This window comes from Galeopterus variegatus, unplaced genomic scaffold, assembly GCF_000696425.1.
Source record: "Galeopterus variegatus unplaced genomic scaffold, G_variegatus-3.0.2 Scaffold150, whole genome shotgun sequence".
NCBI lineage: Eukaryota > Metazoa > Chordata > Mammalia > Dermoptera > Cynocephalidae > Galeopterus > Galeopterus variegatus.
In genome coordinates this window covers 818,285-832,509 of record NW_007726261.1, presented here as the reverse complement: position 1 = coordinate 832,509, position 14,225 = coordinate 818,285, and the positions used below count along the sequence as shown (strand labels likewise).

Sequence of the window (14,225 nt, the reverse complement as noted above, 5' to 3'; positions counted from 1 at the left end):
TAAATCATTCATTTATTCATTCATTTCTAGGTGAGTGAGCCACTTTGGTGAAAATTTCTGCTTATTCCACATGAAAAAACTGCTCAGACAGATGTTAGCAATGATGCTCATGTACAAGCTTGGATAAAGTTAGCTGAGCCTCTGGTCTTTGCAAGCCAAACACCAGAGCCACTGTGCTGTTTATCAGCCTCATGGTGGAAGAAAACAGGCAGGTGATATAGGTTTTAGATCCTTCAAATAAAACAAACAAGAGCATCATGCTATTAGAAGCAAAATCCCAAGTCTGACTATCACATATCAAGGGCCATTTCTAAAATGACAGGGCACCCTTCGGCAATGCTTTTCATGAGATGTTTTCCAAGCCTAACTGCTATAAACTGTTGGAGCTGAAAGTCTCCTAGCCTTGTCCCTGAGGACCAACAAGCACAGCATTTTTAAGAAGCAGAAGTCTCTCAGCACCACTGACTTGCCCGACAAAACTAAATCTTCCTAAACAGGTCAGAAATGGCTGGCTGGAATTTAGAAGGGAATTTCTATCAAATGGCCAAGAGTGGTAAGCAGGTGGGAGGTGCAGCCAGTCCACGTGGACCTGTTACAGGGAGAATCAAGACAGAGAGGAAAAGACAAAAGGGAAAACTTTCCAATCGCACCACTTTCAGGAAAAAAAAATTAACTGTATCATCTGGAACCTAAAATACTCTCTAGTAGGAATAATAGACAATGCTAATAAAAAGAGAACATGATGGTGTGTGCTTGTGTCTCACTCTATCATGTATCATTCAGTGGCCTCCTGACACGCAAAGGTGGTCAGACCTTTGCACATGATGTTCCTGAAACCTGGATTGCCCTTCCCCACCCTGCTGCACTGGCAAAGTCCTACTCTACCTTGGCTGCTACAAATGACTGTTTATAACGTTAACTCCCCTAGTAGGTCATGAGCCCCTTGAGGCAATGTACCCACTGATCTAGCATTCACTCACTTCCTCATTCTTTCACTCACTCATTCATTCATTCATTCACTGAGCACTAAAGTGAACCTTGGTTGTCTACTTCATGGTCTCCATTTCCCCTTCTAGCAACAGTCCTGGTTTTCGCGTAGGGACCCATCCCTCTCCCCAACCTTTATTCCCCATGTCTGAATGAGGCTCTTCTACCTTGGCAAACTAGCTAGTTCTTGTGATCAGCAGAAAAGAGAGAGTGGAACCTAAGCTGCCTCTACAGAGTAAACTCAAGACTTTTGCCAGGAATGGACAGACAGACTCTTTCTTTTTCTCCTGAATGCAAACCTGGAAGAAAAACTATATGCCCAGGAGTGAACCTACCAAGAATGATGTCAACCTAGAAATGGTAGAGGCAAGCCCTAAAGAGAGAGAAACAAGAGCCTGGTGATATAGCCTATGTACCAAGATTCAGCCACTCCTAAAGCCATACCTTCCCTTGGACCAAAGATTCCCTTTCTGGGGATAATCAGGCTGTGCTCTGTGGTGATAACAAGAAAACCCTGATATCTCAGTGGCTGAACAGATAAAGGTCTATTCCTGCTCTTACGCAGTCTGTAGTGGGTCCAGCAGCACAACAGGGCAGCTCCCTTCCAAGTGATGATGACTAAGGGATCCAGGCTAGTGGATCTTGTAGCTGTGGTGCATGGAACACATGGCTTCCAGGAAATAAGCAACAGGAAAACTCACCTAGTTCTTCTGTTCATCAGCCTAGGATGACACTCATCACTTCTACTTTTAGCCCATTGGCCAGCACTAGCCACATGCCCATATGGGACACTAGGAAATGCACCTGGTCCTATGTATCCAGGAAGAAAACAACAAAACGGGCTTGATAAACAAATAGTATAGTCTGTGCACAGCCAGTTTGGGTCACATTCTCTGTTGCCTGCAACCAAAAGACTGCTCAATGATACAGGCACCAGCCAGGTGCCAGGGATCAGCTGGATGCTGGGGCTGCAACAGTGAACAACACAACATGACAGCGGCCATCATGGAACTCCCAGTAGAGTGAGAGAACATGGGGAAGAATGAGGGACACAAGAACGCAGACAAGACAGGCAGATACAGAATCCCGCACTGTCAGGAGTGGGAGCGCAAAAATGAGGGATGCAACAAGACACCTCGGGGGGGAACTGAACCCAGTCTTCAGAAGCACAATCAGAGAAGGCTTCCAGGAGGAGATATGAAAGACCAGAAGGCAGCCAAGGAAGACAGGGGAAGGGGGCAGTACATGGAAAAAGAACAGAGCTCCAGGTAGGCGATCCCACCTGTGTAAAGGTCTGTGGCGAGAACATGTGCACTTGGAAAACTGAAACAAGCTCAGAGTGAGCGGAGGAGGATGCTGAAGAAGGCAAGAGCTGGAGCAGGAAGGGTTTTATGTAAACACACGAACATGTTACATTTAGATGAACATACCGATAAAGGTAAGCCCCTGGAGAGTTTTAAGCAGAAAAACGGCCCAAGTAGACTGGGCCCAAAGTTTTTCATTATTCCATCCACATGCATTAAACTCAAAAAGTCCTTCCTCCCTGTCTCAACAGTATGCTTCCCCTAACCCCCAACAACCACGGTTTCTATAGCTCCATGCTGCTAGTGACAAACCCTTGATGTTACTAGTAGGCTGAGCCCATCCAGCATTTGGAACAGCTCTGTCCCTTCACCAGACACATCCTGAACTCTGAGCCCAACCTTGATAGGGCACCATCTCCTGTACCCCCTTTCCAACAAGACCATACAACTCCTTCTGGGGGCCCAGAAGTAGCTTCAAGAAGCCATTTTTGCCTCAAGGAGGAAAGCAAATATAAAACAGGCCCAAAATAGTGTGGGTCTGAAAAGATGAAAAAACAGCCACTATAATTACAAGTATTTTTAACTATTGCCCAAAAAGAAGTATTGGATCATTTTCCAAGTGTTTCTCTAAGGAATTCATCTCCTCATCTCAAGTGCTCCAGACTCCCAGATCAGAGACACATCTGGAAATGAGCCTTTGACAGACGCGGAAGGCAAAGAGAACACACGTGGTGCCAACACTGAGCAGACGGCAGGGTCTGGGCCCCTCATCCACAGGGGTGGCGACACACTGTGAAACGGGAAGTGAGATGCCCAGAGATCTGCAGGAAAAGAGGAATTGAAAGATCAGCAAGGATTACACTCACAAGTCTGCACGGACACATAACTGTCACTTGCAGCTGAACATGCCCTGCCCAGGGCAATGGTTGACTGAAAAGCCAAGGGAGAAGAGGGGAGATAAAAGAGCTGGTGAGAAGGGCACTGCTGAAAGCGGGCTCCCTTGCTTCTGCCACACTGGGCAAGTCACCTCCACACACAGGAACAGACTGGGACATCAGAGCAGGCCTGCCACTCGAGCAAGCACTTGGGTTTTGTTCGTGGTAGTAAGTGCTTACATCAGAAACCGCCTCTGCCACCTAGAATCTGTTTCCCTTCTCCCTCCTCACCTCTTCCATTGTGGGCTTGACAAGCTATAGCTAGCGGGCCTGTCACTGCTTCCATTGTTCTGGCTCCCTTACAGCTAGAAGTTCAAGCCAACAGGCAAGGAAGGCCCAATTCCTATTTCCAGCCAGGATCAGAGAAGGCCACAGACTGTAGTGGAAAGAGCGCCGCGTCTAGAGACAGTCACACAGGGTCAAACATTGGTTCTACACGTGTTTACCCTGTGACCTTGGGCAGGTGACTTGTTACCTGAAAGCCTCAGTTTCCTCATCTGTAAGGAAGCAGCCAACATTCAATGAGACAAAATATGTAATGCAATTAACACAGTGCCTAGAAACAGAATAACCTCTCAATGTATGCTAACTGCTATTACCATCATTATCATCAATGTTTATACTTGCTTTTTGTTAAATAAATGTCACCAAAAGCCTAACAGGTCACAGAGTACCGTGCACATAACAGACCCTCAAAAAACACTGGTGGGAGAAATTTTCCAGGATAAATGCCCTATTTCTCCAACTAATAAATTATAAATCAACAAGAAAGGGAGGAGAGGAAGACACAGAGGAGGGAGGCTATAGAGTAAAAGAGATTTAAGAGATCTACCAACCAAGCACGTCATGTGGACCTTATTTGGATCTTCATTCAAACATTTGTTTTAAGTGGAAATTTGAACACTCACCACATATTTGATGATATTAAAGAATTATTGCTAATTTTTTAAAATGAATATTCGTAAGACACAAAGCTAATTGTCACCCCTTTTGCCCATGATATGAGGGCCAGATTCATACTGGCAGCATACCCATTACCAGAAATTACTTTCCTATCCTGTGTCCCCACCCAATTATCTCCAACCTCCCTCCTCCTCCCCTTTTCCCCCTCATTCCGCTTTGTAGCCCTAGGAATGTTCCCTCCCTCTGTAAAACCAATGCGCTACTGTGGTCTTTCTTTCCTTCCTTCTTTCTCTCTTAGCTCCCACATACAAGTGAGCACATGCAATATTTATCCCTCTGTGCTTTGCTTATTTCACTCAACATAAGTTTCTCCAGGTTTACCCATGTTGTTGCAAATGGGAGTATTTTATTCTTTTTTATGGCAGAGTAGTATTCCATAGTGTATATATACCACAGTTTCCTTATCCAATCATCCAACGATGGACATTAGGTTGGTTCCATCTCTTGGCTATTGTAAACAGAGCTGAGATGAACATGGGAGTGTAGGTATCCCTTTGACATGATGATTTCCATTCCTCTGGGTATATACCCAGAAGAGGGATTGCTGGATCATACGAAAGATCTATCTGTAGTTGTTTGAGAAATCTCTGGGCTGACCCCGCGGCTCACTCAGGAGAGTGCGGCGCTGAGAGCGCTACGACGCTCCCGCCGCGGGTTAGGATCCTATATAGGACTGGCAGGTGCGCTCATTGGCTGAGCGCGGTGCGGGCGACACCACACCAAGGGTTGCAATCCCCTTATCGGTCACAAAAAAGACAAAAAAAAAAAAAAAAAGAAAAAAGAAACCTCCATACTGTTTCCCATAGTAGTTGTACTAATTTACAGTCCCACCAACAGTACAGGAGTGTTCCCTTCTCTCCACACCCTCGCCAGCATTTGTTATTCACTGTCCTTTTGATTATAGCCAGTCTAACAGGGGTGAGGTGTTATCTCAATGTAGTTTTAATTTGCATTTCCCTGATGACTAGTGATGTTAAGCATTTTTTCATGTATCTGTTGGCCATTTGCATGTCTTCCTTTGAAAAATGTCTATTCAGCTCCTTTGCCCACTTTTTAATTGTGTTATTTCTCTTTTTACTGAATAATTGCTTGAGTGCCTTGTATATTATGGATATTAATCCCTTGTCAGATGCATAGTTCGCAAAAATCTTCTCCTACTCTGCAGGCTGTCGTTTCATTCTGTTGATGGTTTCCTTTGCTGTGCAGGAGCTTTTTAGTTTGATATAGTCCCATCTGTTTATTTTCTATTTTGCTGCTTGTGCTTTAGGGCTCATGTTCATAAAGCCTGTGCCCAAGGCCTAATTGCTGAAGTGTTTCACCTATATTTTCCTTTAGTAATTTTACAGTTTCAGGTCTTATACTTAAGTCTTTAATCCATTTTGAGTTGATTTTAGTGTACGGTTAAAGGTGCATACCTCGTTTCATTCTTCTGCATATGGATATCCAGTTTTCCTAGTACCACTTGTTGAAGAGGCAATCATTTCCCCAATATAGATTTTTGTTGCCTTTGTCCAATATCAGATGGCTATAAGCCTGAGGGGTGATTTCTAGGTTCTCAATTCTACTCCACTGCTGAATGTCCATTTTTATACCAGTACCATGCTGTTTTGGTTACAATAGCTTTATAGTATAATTTGAAGTCAGATAGTGTTATACCTCTAGATTTATTTTTTTTGCTCAGGATTGCTTTGGCTGTTTGGGGTCTTTTGTTTTTCCATATGAAAGGTAAGACTGATTTTTCCATTTCTGTGAAAAATGTCATTGGTATTTTGATGGTGATTGCACTGAATCTGTAGATTGCTTTGGGTAGCATAGACATTTTCACGATGTTAATTCTTCAAATCCAAGAGCATGGAATATCTTTCCATCTTTTTGTGTCTTCTTTAATTTCTTTCAGAAGTGGTTTGCAGTTCTCATTGTAGAGGTCTTTCACCTCCTTGGTTAAATTGATCCCTAGGTATCTTATTTTTTCATGACAATTGTAAATGGGCTTACTTTATTTCTCTTTCTGTAGTTCATTATTTGAGTATATAAATGCTACTGATTTGGGGGCATTTATTTTGTATCCTGCAACATTACTGAAGGTATTAACCAGCTCAGGTCGGGATGGTTTTACAGCTGAATTCTATCAAACTTTTAAAGAGGAATTAATACCAATTCTCCTCAAACTATTCCAAACAATTGAAAGAGACGCTACTCTCCCAAACTCATTCTATGAGGCCAACATAACTCTGATACCAAAACCAGATAAAGGCGCAACAAAAAAAGAAAACTATACGCCAATATCCTTGATAAACCTAAATGCTAAAATGCTCAACAAAATATTAGCAATCAGAATACAGAAACATATTTAAAAAATTGTACACTATGATCAATTGGGATTCATCCCAGGGATGCAAGGATGGTTTAACATACAAAAGTCAATAAATGTGATACATCACATCACCAAACTCAAGGACAAAGACCTCAATAGATGCTGAAAAAGTATTTGACAAAATTCAACATCCCTTCATGATAAAGACTCTCAACAAATTAGGTATAGAAGGAAAATATCTCAACACAGTAAAAGCCATTTATGACAAGCCCATCACCAGTATCACTCTTAATGGGGAAAAACTGAAGGCCTTTCCCTTACAAACAGGAACAAGACAAGGATGCCCACACTCACCACTTCTATTTTACATAGTACTAAAGGTACTAGCCAGAGCAATCAGGCAAGAGAAAGAAATAAAGGGAATCAAGACTGGAAAAGATGAAGTCAAACTTTCTCTATTTGCAGATGACATGATCCTATAGATTGCTAATTTTTAAGTGCTCAAGCTACTGAATGAGCATGCCTGCCTTGTAGCTGAAGAAAAAAGCCCTAATGTTTTATCAGCAATATATTCCAAAATACTTAGGGGTGAAATCACTGTTGTGCTTTGAATTTGCTTCAAAACACTATGTGAAACTGGGGAAATAGGAGGGTGTATGGCTGGAGCAAAACTGGCCATGAGTTGATGTACTAGGCCATTTTTGTTGCTTATAACAGAACTCCTAAAACTAGGTAAAGAAACAAAATTTATTTCTTACAGTTTCAGAGGCCAGTAAGTCCAAAGTCCAAGAAATACATCTGCTGCAGGCCTTCCAATGAGTGATGACTCTCTCTGGTGATGGAGGGTGTCACATGGCAAGAATGAGCTAAGCAAGAGAGCTAACCTCCTCACTTGCTCTGCTTTTAAAGCCTTCAGAACCACACCTATTACTCCATGAATTGATCAATCCATTTACGAGGGCACAGTCCTCACAATCTAATCACCTCCTAAAGGCCCCACCTTCCAATGACCATAATAGGATTTCCCACCCTCTGAACACTGCTATAATGAAGATTAAGTTTCCAATATATGAACTTCTGGGAGACACATTTAACTCATAGCAGTTGATAACTGTTTAAGTTGGGTGACAGGTACATAGAAGCTCTTTATACTTTTCTGTCTATTCATATATATTTGAAGTACCCATAATAAAAATATTTTTTATAAAATACTGATGGGAGCCACCTGTGAGATACAGCCTGCCTCCCCTCCTTCAGAGACTCTTATTAGGGAACTACGGAACTAGTCTATTCATGAACAAGGCCACGCCAGAGGCCTGGAACCCCACAGGCTGGGGAAAACCTGTAGGCTGTGGTCACACCTCCTTGTCTCCAGATTCCTCAATTTCCAAGGACCCGTGTTGCTGTGCTGCTGACATGGCTATGTTTGTTGGTAACTGGAGTCAATAAAAGGGCAGATTTGAAAAGCAGGAAAGTCCAGGGCTTAGCCATCGTGCCTAAGTTAGATGCTAAGGTTCCTTCCTCAGGAAGCTGGGGAGGGGGAACAAGAAGCAAGGGGCCCCCTAGAAGGCACTCTGCTAAAAGAACTCCCTCTTCCTGATACTCCAATCAGATTTGCTGGGATTAGAGGGGCTTCCTTTATAAGCCTTTTTAAGGTGTGATGATGGTATTGTGGTTACGTGTGTGTGTTAGAGTTGTATCTTTCAAAGATAGATTCTAAAGTGTTGTGTGTGTTTTAGAGTTGTATCTTTCAAAGATAGATTCTAAAGTGTTTAGAAATGTAACGATATGTAATCTGAGACTTTCTTCAGAATGCCAAGAGAGGCTGGGGGTAGGAGAGGACATAGATAAAACAATATTGGCCAGGAACTGCTAACAGCTGAAGCCAGGCGATGGGTAAATGGAGGCACATTATACTACTATATTTTGCATGTTTCAACTTTTCCATAATAAAAAGACTTTAAGAATTCCTTGGAGGTCTAGCCCTGTTAGTCATTTACACTTTAGTGGGAATTAACAGCTATCCTGCAAGAAAAGAGAACCCCTTACCAGTCTTTACTAATATATAACAAGCACATAAACACGGTTTTGCTTGAACATTTTCCCCCTTGTGCAAAGTGAGAGCTGCCATATGGAGGAAAGTAAAGTTCTGTTTGCAGAAGATGCTGTCAATACTTAAGTACGAGTATAAGGCATACAGAAGGAGCAAACTTCTAGGATGCAGTGCTATAACAAGGCTTGGGACAGTCAGAAAACAGTAAAAGAAGCTAAGCTCTGGTAAGCAGTGAGTGGAAAAGGAAAAGCAGGGAAGTAACATCCATTGATCATATATATATATATATATATATATATAGCTTCATATAAGTTAGGGCACTTTGGTGGTAAGCAACAGAAACAGATTCCAACCTAAGCTAACATGGAATTTACTGTAAACATGAAAGAAGGAGAATTTGGCTCAAAGAAGAAACTGGAACCAGAACAGCTGTGGCAAGTTCAACACAGAAACAACTGGACAGCCTTATCAGGCTAATTGTTATTCGCCTATTGAATAAGTGCTTATTGCTCATTGCTATTGAATAAATGGCCTCCCAAGCATGTTGGATTTTTGTATAACTCAGGAGTGCAAGTCCTCACTGCCCTAACTCAGGTCATATGTCGACCCCCGGGCCAAAACAGGGCAGAGTACTCTTTTGTATTTACTGAGTATTCTTTTGAACTTATTGTCCCACCAGGACAGCAAGCAATGGTGGAGAGGTAGTCTCTCCAAAGTAGATCAGAACAGAAGGTAAAAAAAGAGCACAAAGACACCTCCTGTCTGCCACAGGCACTGATCTGAGTTCTTTACGTTTAATCCTCGAAGCAACTCTACTCATAGGTTTTATTGGTTGCATGTCACTGTCGGAGAACCTGAGGCTTAAAGAGGTCAGGTGGCCTACTTAGGAACACATGGCAGTAAGTGGCAAATCCAAACTCAGACTGACATGGGATATCTGGTACTTTCTAAGCCACCAGGCTGCAGACGGCAGCAGCAAAGAGAAGCAGGATCAAAACCCAAATGCCACTGATAATTTACATTTGCTTTGAAAGCATCTGCTGAAATAGAACAAAAAATCTCTGGAGATGAGTCTGAACCAAAGCAATTGTACTTAAGAGGCAAAGAAGCAAGAGTCTTAGAACAGATCCAACTCAGATGTGTTCAATATCTCTTATTTTCAAGACCCTTGGTGAGAACAAACCTACCTCGTTGGATGTCTTAGAACTTCAAGAGGAATGGGTAAGTTTACAGAAGAAATTCAGAGGAACTATCTAAAGCAGCTGTCATTAGGTGCCAACCTCTGCAGACCTGCTGTCAAAGACACAGGCCCAGGCCCCTAGGTGTAACTCTTCCTCTGCACTTGAAACCTGCTTCCTGATGACCATGACAAGCGTCTGCCTCACCTACAAAATGGTAAGACAGAAACTGTGTCTCATTCATCTTTGAAACCTAGGACCAACCTTGGGGTAATGAAAAGCAAATTCTATCCACAGCTGAAACATCAATGACTTTGCAACCAAAGTCACTTTGCAGTTAAGAAAGAAGGAAAATTCAGTCTAAGAAAGTACATGTCATACATGCCATCTGAGGAACACCTCTGCTTCCTCCTTGTGTCTTTCTTGACTCACCTCCTAGAACTGTCAGCTCTGCTGCTCCCAGGGTAGGGGAAGCCACTAAAGGAGGAGAAAGGGAGCTGAAGGCTGGACACTCAGAAGGCACTCAGCGAATGGGTGCTGAATGAGTCAGCACCATCTGTTACTCTCCAGACTCCCCATACCGAGCTTCCCCCTAAAACTGAGTGTCACAATAAAGTTTGCCTCCTCTGAAGAATTCACATTTCCTCATATTAGATATCTAATTCTTCCCACCGGATGCTCTGAGCTAGATTTAGGACTTAGCTGCTGTGCTTTATACAACTCACTCTCAATCTGAGATCCCAGGACTCACATTTATTACCCTTTAAGCATTACACTAAACAACTGAATCCATTTAACAGATTGTCATTCATATTCAATGTCGAGCTCCTACTCCATGCTAGAGCCATGTTAGGCAATCAAGATACAATTAAAAATGCTGTGGCCCCACTACCGTCAAGGAGCTCCCACTCTGGTATTCTTTGACAAGTCACTTCAGAAGCAGGTAATTCCAGGCACAGAAGAGACACACATTCTCCCTTCTTCTCCAGTAACCACGGGGATGTGACATCTTATTCCCTGCACTGCTGCAAACAGCTGATGGTGCCACAGTTCCTGTACCCACTGCTAGCTTTCTTCCTTGCCTCCTTTCATTCATCCTCTCAAACATTATCAGTGATTGTTTCTTCTCTTCCGTCAAGTTAATCTTTTTGTTGTTGTTGTTCTTCAATGAGCTCAGCCCTCCAGAGCACACACAGCAGGAGGGTTATGGGTTTGGGCTCAGGTGCTTGCCTGCCTGGGTGAATCACTTCCAGCTCTGCTTGTCACTGGCTGAGATACCTTGGGCAAGTTACTAAGCTTCTCAAAGCTTCATCTGTGAAATGGAGAGAGCCATCCTCAAGAAACTCTTCTGAGGATCACATGAGTTCACTGCATAAAAGCCTAACTAGCACACCGCCTGGAAATAAAAGTATGTACCCAACAGTGAGCTGCTGGTATTGTAGTGGCTGATATATTACTAGTGTTTTTCCCCCTGATTCCCGTGCCAGATTCACCAAAACCTGCCAGAGTTCTCTTTTCCTTCCTGTTCTCCTAAGTTAACAATCACGGGGTGTCAGGATCAATCTTTATACCTCCAAGTCCTTGGCCCTTGATGCTCACCACCTATTGCAATGACTTTATAGTATTGACTTTAGGTTCTGAGCTGTCCAGGATGCCAGATCCCAAGTCACTGAGCATAAATGTGTAGTGTATATGTGCAGGTGGGCAAAGCAGTTTTCATGCCTTCAAATATAGACACCTAGAGAAAGACTGTCCAGGCACTCCCTTTGCACTGGGATGAATCACTTTGTCTGGGGTACTCCAAATAACCATATTGTCTGAAATAAAATGTTTCTTCTATCCTTGCCCTTCTGAAATGGAAAAAAACTGTATCAACTTTTCCCCCACATTCTTTGGTTACTCCACTCTGACACGTGTTCACAACTGTCAGTAAAAATCAACCCATTAATAAAATGACAGAAGTGTCACAAAGAATATTGTAATGGGCTCAATTAATGCAAACACAAAGGGTTCAGCCCAAGTCTTGGAGTAATGAAATGCTAATATTATTCACAGATGAAAGATTACTGACAGGTCCTCACTTTGCAATCAAAAAATGAAAAATGAAAAATCGGTCTGGGGTAGGAAATAGCATTTGAGGACACCTCTGTTCAACCTCACATTGCTCTCAGCTTGATAACTAGAGCTGACAGCTCTACTGCTTCCAGGGTAAGGAAATCACAGAAGGAAGAGAAAGGACACTTGAGGCTGGCAAGGGAAATCTTCACGCCTGACCCACTGGTTCCCTCTCACCAGCTCTCTCACAGCTGACAAGAACAGGCAAGTGGTGGCCAACGACTTCCCCCTACACCTCCTTCTCCGTACATCACAGCTGAAGTCAGTGCAGAGAGACGATGAGACTCTCACACCGTCAAAGCAGGTGGTGACGTGGCCACAATATGGCCTCCAAGGCACCGTCATCTGACCCACCCACCTCTCCAGCCACACTGGCACCCTCCTCCCCTCGTCCTGTCTGTTCGAGATCATGGCCCTCTTTTCTGAACCTCAACCTGCCCACTTTTCTGATCTTTGACCTGCCCAGTTTTCTGATTCTCAACCTGCCCACTTTTCTTAGCCTGTAAAAGCTCTTTGTTCTCACTGTTCCCCTAGGCAGTCAGTAGGCATCCAATAAACACTGAATGAGCCAATCAACCACTGGGCCTATGAATGGCTCAGAGGGTCAAGCAGCCAGGGGCTGTCTTCTCAAGGCCCTCTGAGCTCAAGCTACTGATGAGCACGCCTGCCTTTTCTCTAATCTGCTCTGATCTAACCAAGCCCTGTACCAACTGCCCTGGTTTCCCCAAAGGAACAGAATCTTCTCACCCACTTTCACCCTTCCAGCCCACCAGCCCTTCATTCATTCATTCATTCCATAAGCAGAGATATTCCTAACGTAGTTTGCATATATTGGTCCCCCCAAAGCTCATGCTGAAATCTTCTCCCCAATGGGGCAGTGCTGGAAGCTGTTTCGGTAAGGGGGATGGATCTTTCATGAATAGATTAATGCCTTCAGAGGGTGGGAGAGGAGGAATGAGTGACTTCTCACTTTGCTCTATTAGTTCTCATGAGCGCGGGTTGTTTAAAGAACCCCAGCAGCTCCCCTCTCTCTCCCTTGCTTCCTCTCACCACGAGATCTGCTTGTACCTTCTGGCTGCTCTGCTCTTTTCCACTATGAGTAGAAGCAGCCAGAGGCTGGCTCCAGATGCAGCTGTCCCAGAATCATGAGACGAAAAACGTTTTTTCTTTAGAAATTACCCAGTCTTGGGTATTCTGTTATAGCAACACAAAAACAGACTAATATAATGCCCATCCTCGGAGAACCTAAAAATACTTCCATTCAAGGGTTACTGAGCATTTACCACTTGCCAGTAAATGTCTATTGAGTACACAGAGATGGAAAAGACACAGTCCTACATCCCAGGGACTCAGAGTCCACCAGGAGAAACAAACACACAGTTTGTCACAGTCTTGAGGGTGGGGAGCCTGTTTCCCTCTCCACTTGGACTTTCCAGGCATAAAGGATGGCCCAGCACCCTGGCACTGCTACCAGCCAACTCTGAGCTTGTGACGCCACTAAATGAGTCTCTGAGGAAAGGACAGTCTCCACAGTCCTTGGGCCTCCCCAGCCTGGCTTTTGACACCTCCCACCAGCCTGTTTTGCTAAGATCTCAGTTTGCTTTGCTTTAAGCTCACTTGAGTTAGAACACGAGATGCTTTGAAAGTCACTCTCCTCTTTGGAGTTTATTTAGGAACCAGACAAAACAGACCACAGGAATGGAAGCCAGAACAAGAATGAGCTTACAGGGTCCTCTTCCAAGGCCCTGACTCTGAAACCTACTCCAGCTCAGGCATGTCTCCATAACAACTAGTGGGTGTTTTTCTGATCATAAAGATAACATTTATTCATTGGAGAATATTTAGAAAGTACCAGTAGTATACTTGTATACTTATATCTATATGTGTATAAATAAAGACATGATTTGTAATACTACCACCAAGTGACCACAACATATACACACACCTAATCAAAAACCTCACCTCCCAACTTTATCATTGAATATGGTGATAGTGAACATTTCTTGATAAAAAGCTCTTTATCACTTCAAAGAAGTACCTTTATCTCTCATTCTTCAAGAATATCAGGTATTCATGACAAACACTATCAAATGGCTTTTTAGTACCTAACAAGGTAAAATATCTAGGTTTTCTCCTTTAACCTATCAATGAGATAACTGACACGGATGACTTTGCTAATATTAAGCCACCCTTGAAATTCTAAATAAACCCTACTTTTTATGTGCACTGTTCCTTTAATATGCAACAGAACTTGACTGGGTAATATCTGTAATTTTTGCATGTACACACAATTGAGACCAGTCCACCGTTTTCTTTATGATGCTATCTTTCTCAGGGTTTTTTTTTTTTTTTTTTTTTTTTTTTTTTTTTTCCTTG

The 14,225-nt window shown here is 43.1% G+C and overlaps 1 protein-coding gene across 1 annotated transcript in view; it reads right to left on the bottom strand.

The window, feature by feature from the left end:
• Positions 1-14,225, bottom strand: part of LOC103607302 (sorting nexin-29) — a gene marked incomplete at its 3' end in the record, with an annotated part of 379,169 nt that overhangs the window by 102,362 nt on the left and 262,582 nt on the right. The gene's annotated exons all lie outside the window — the stretch shown is intronic.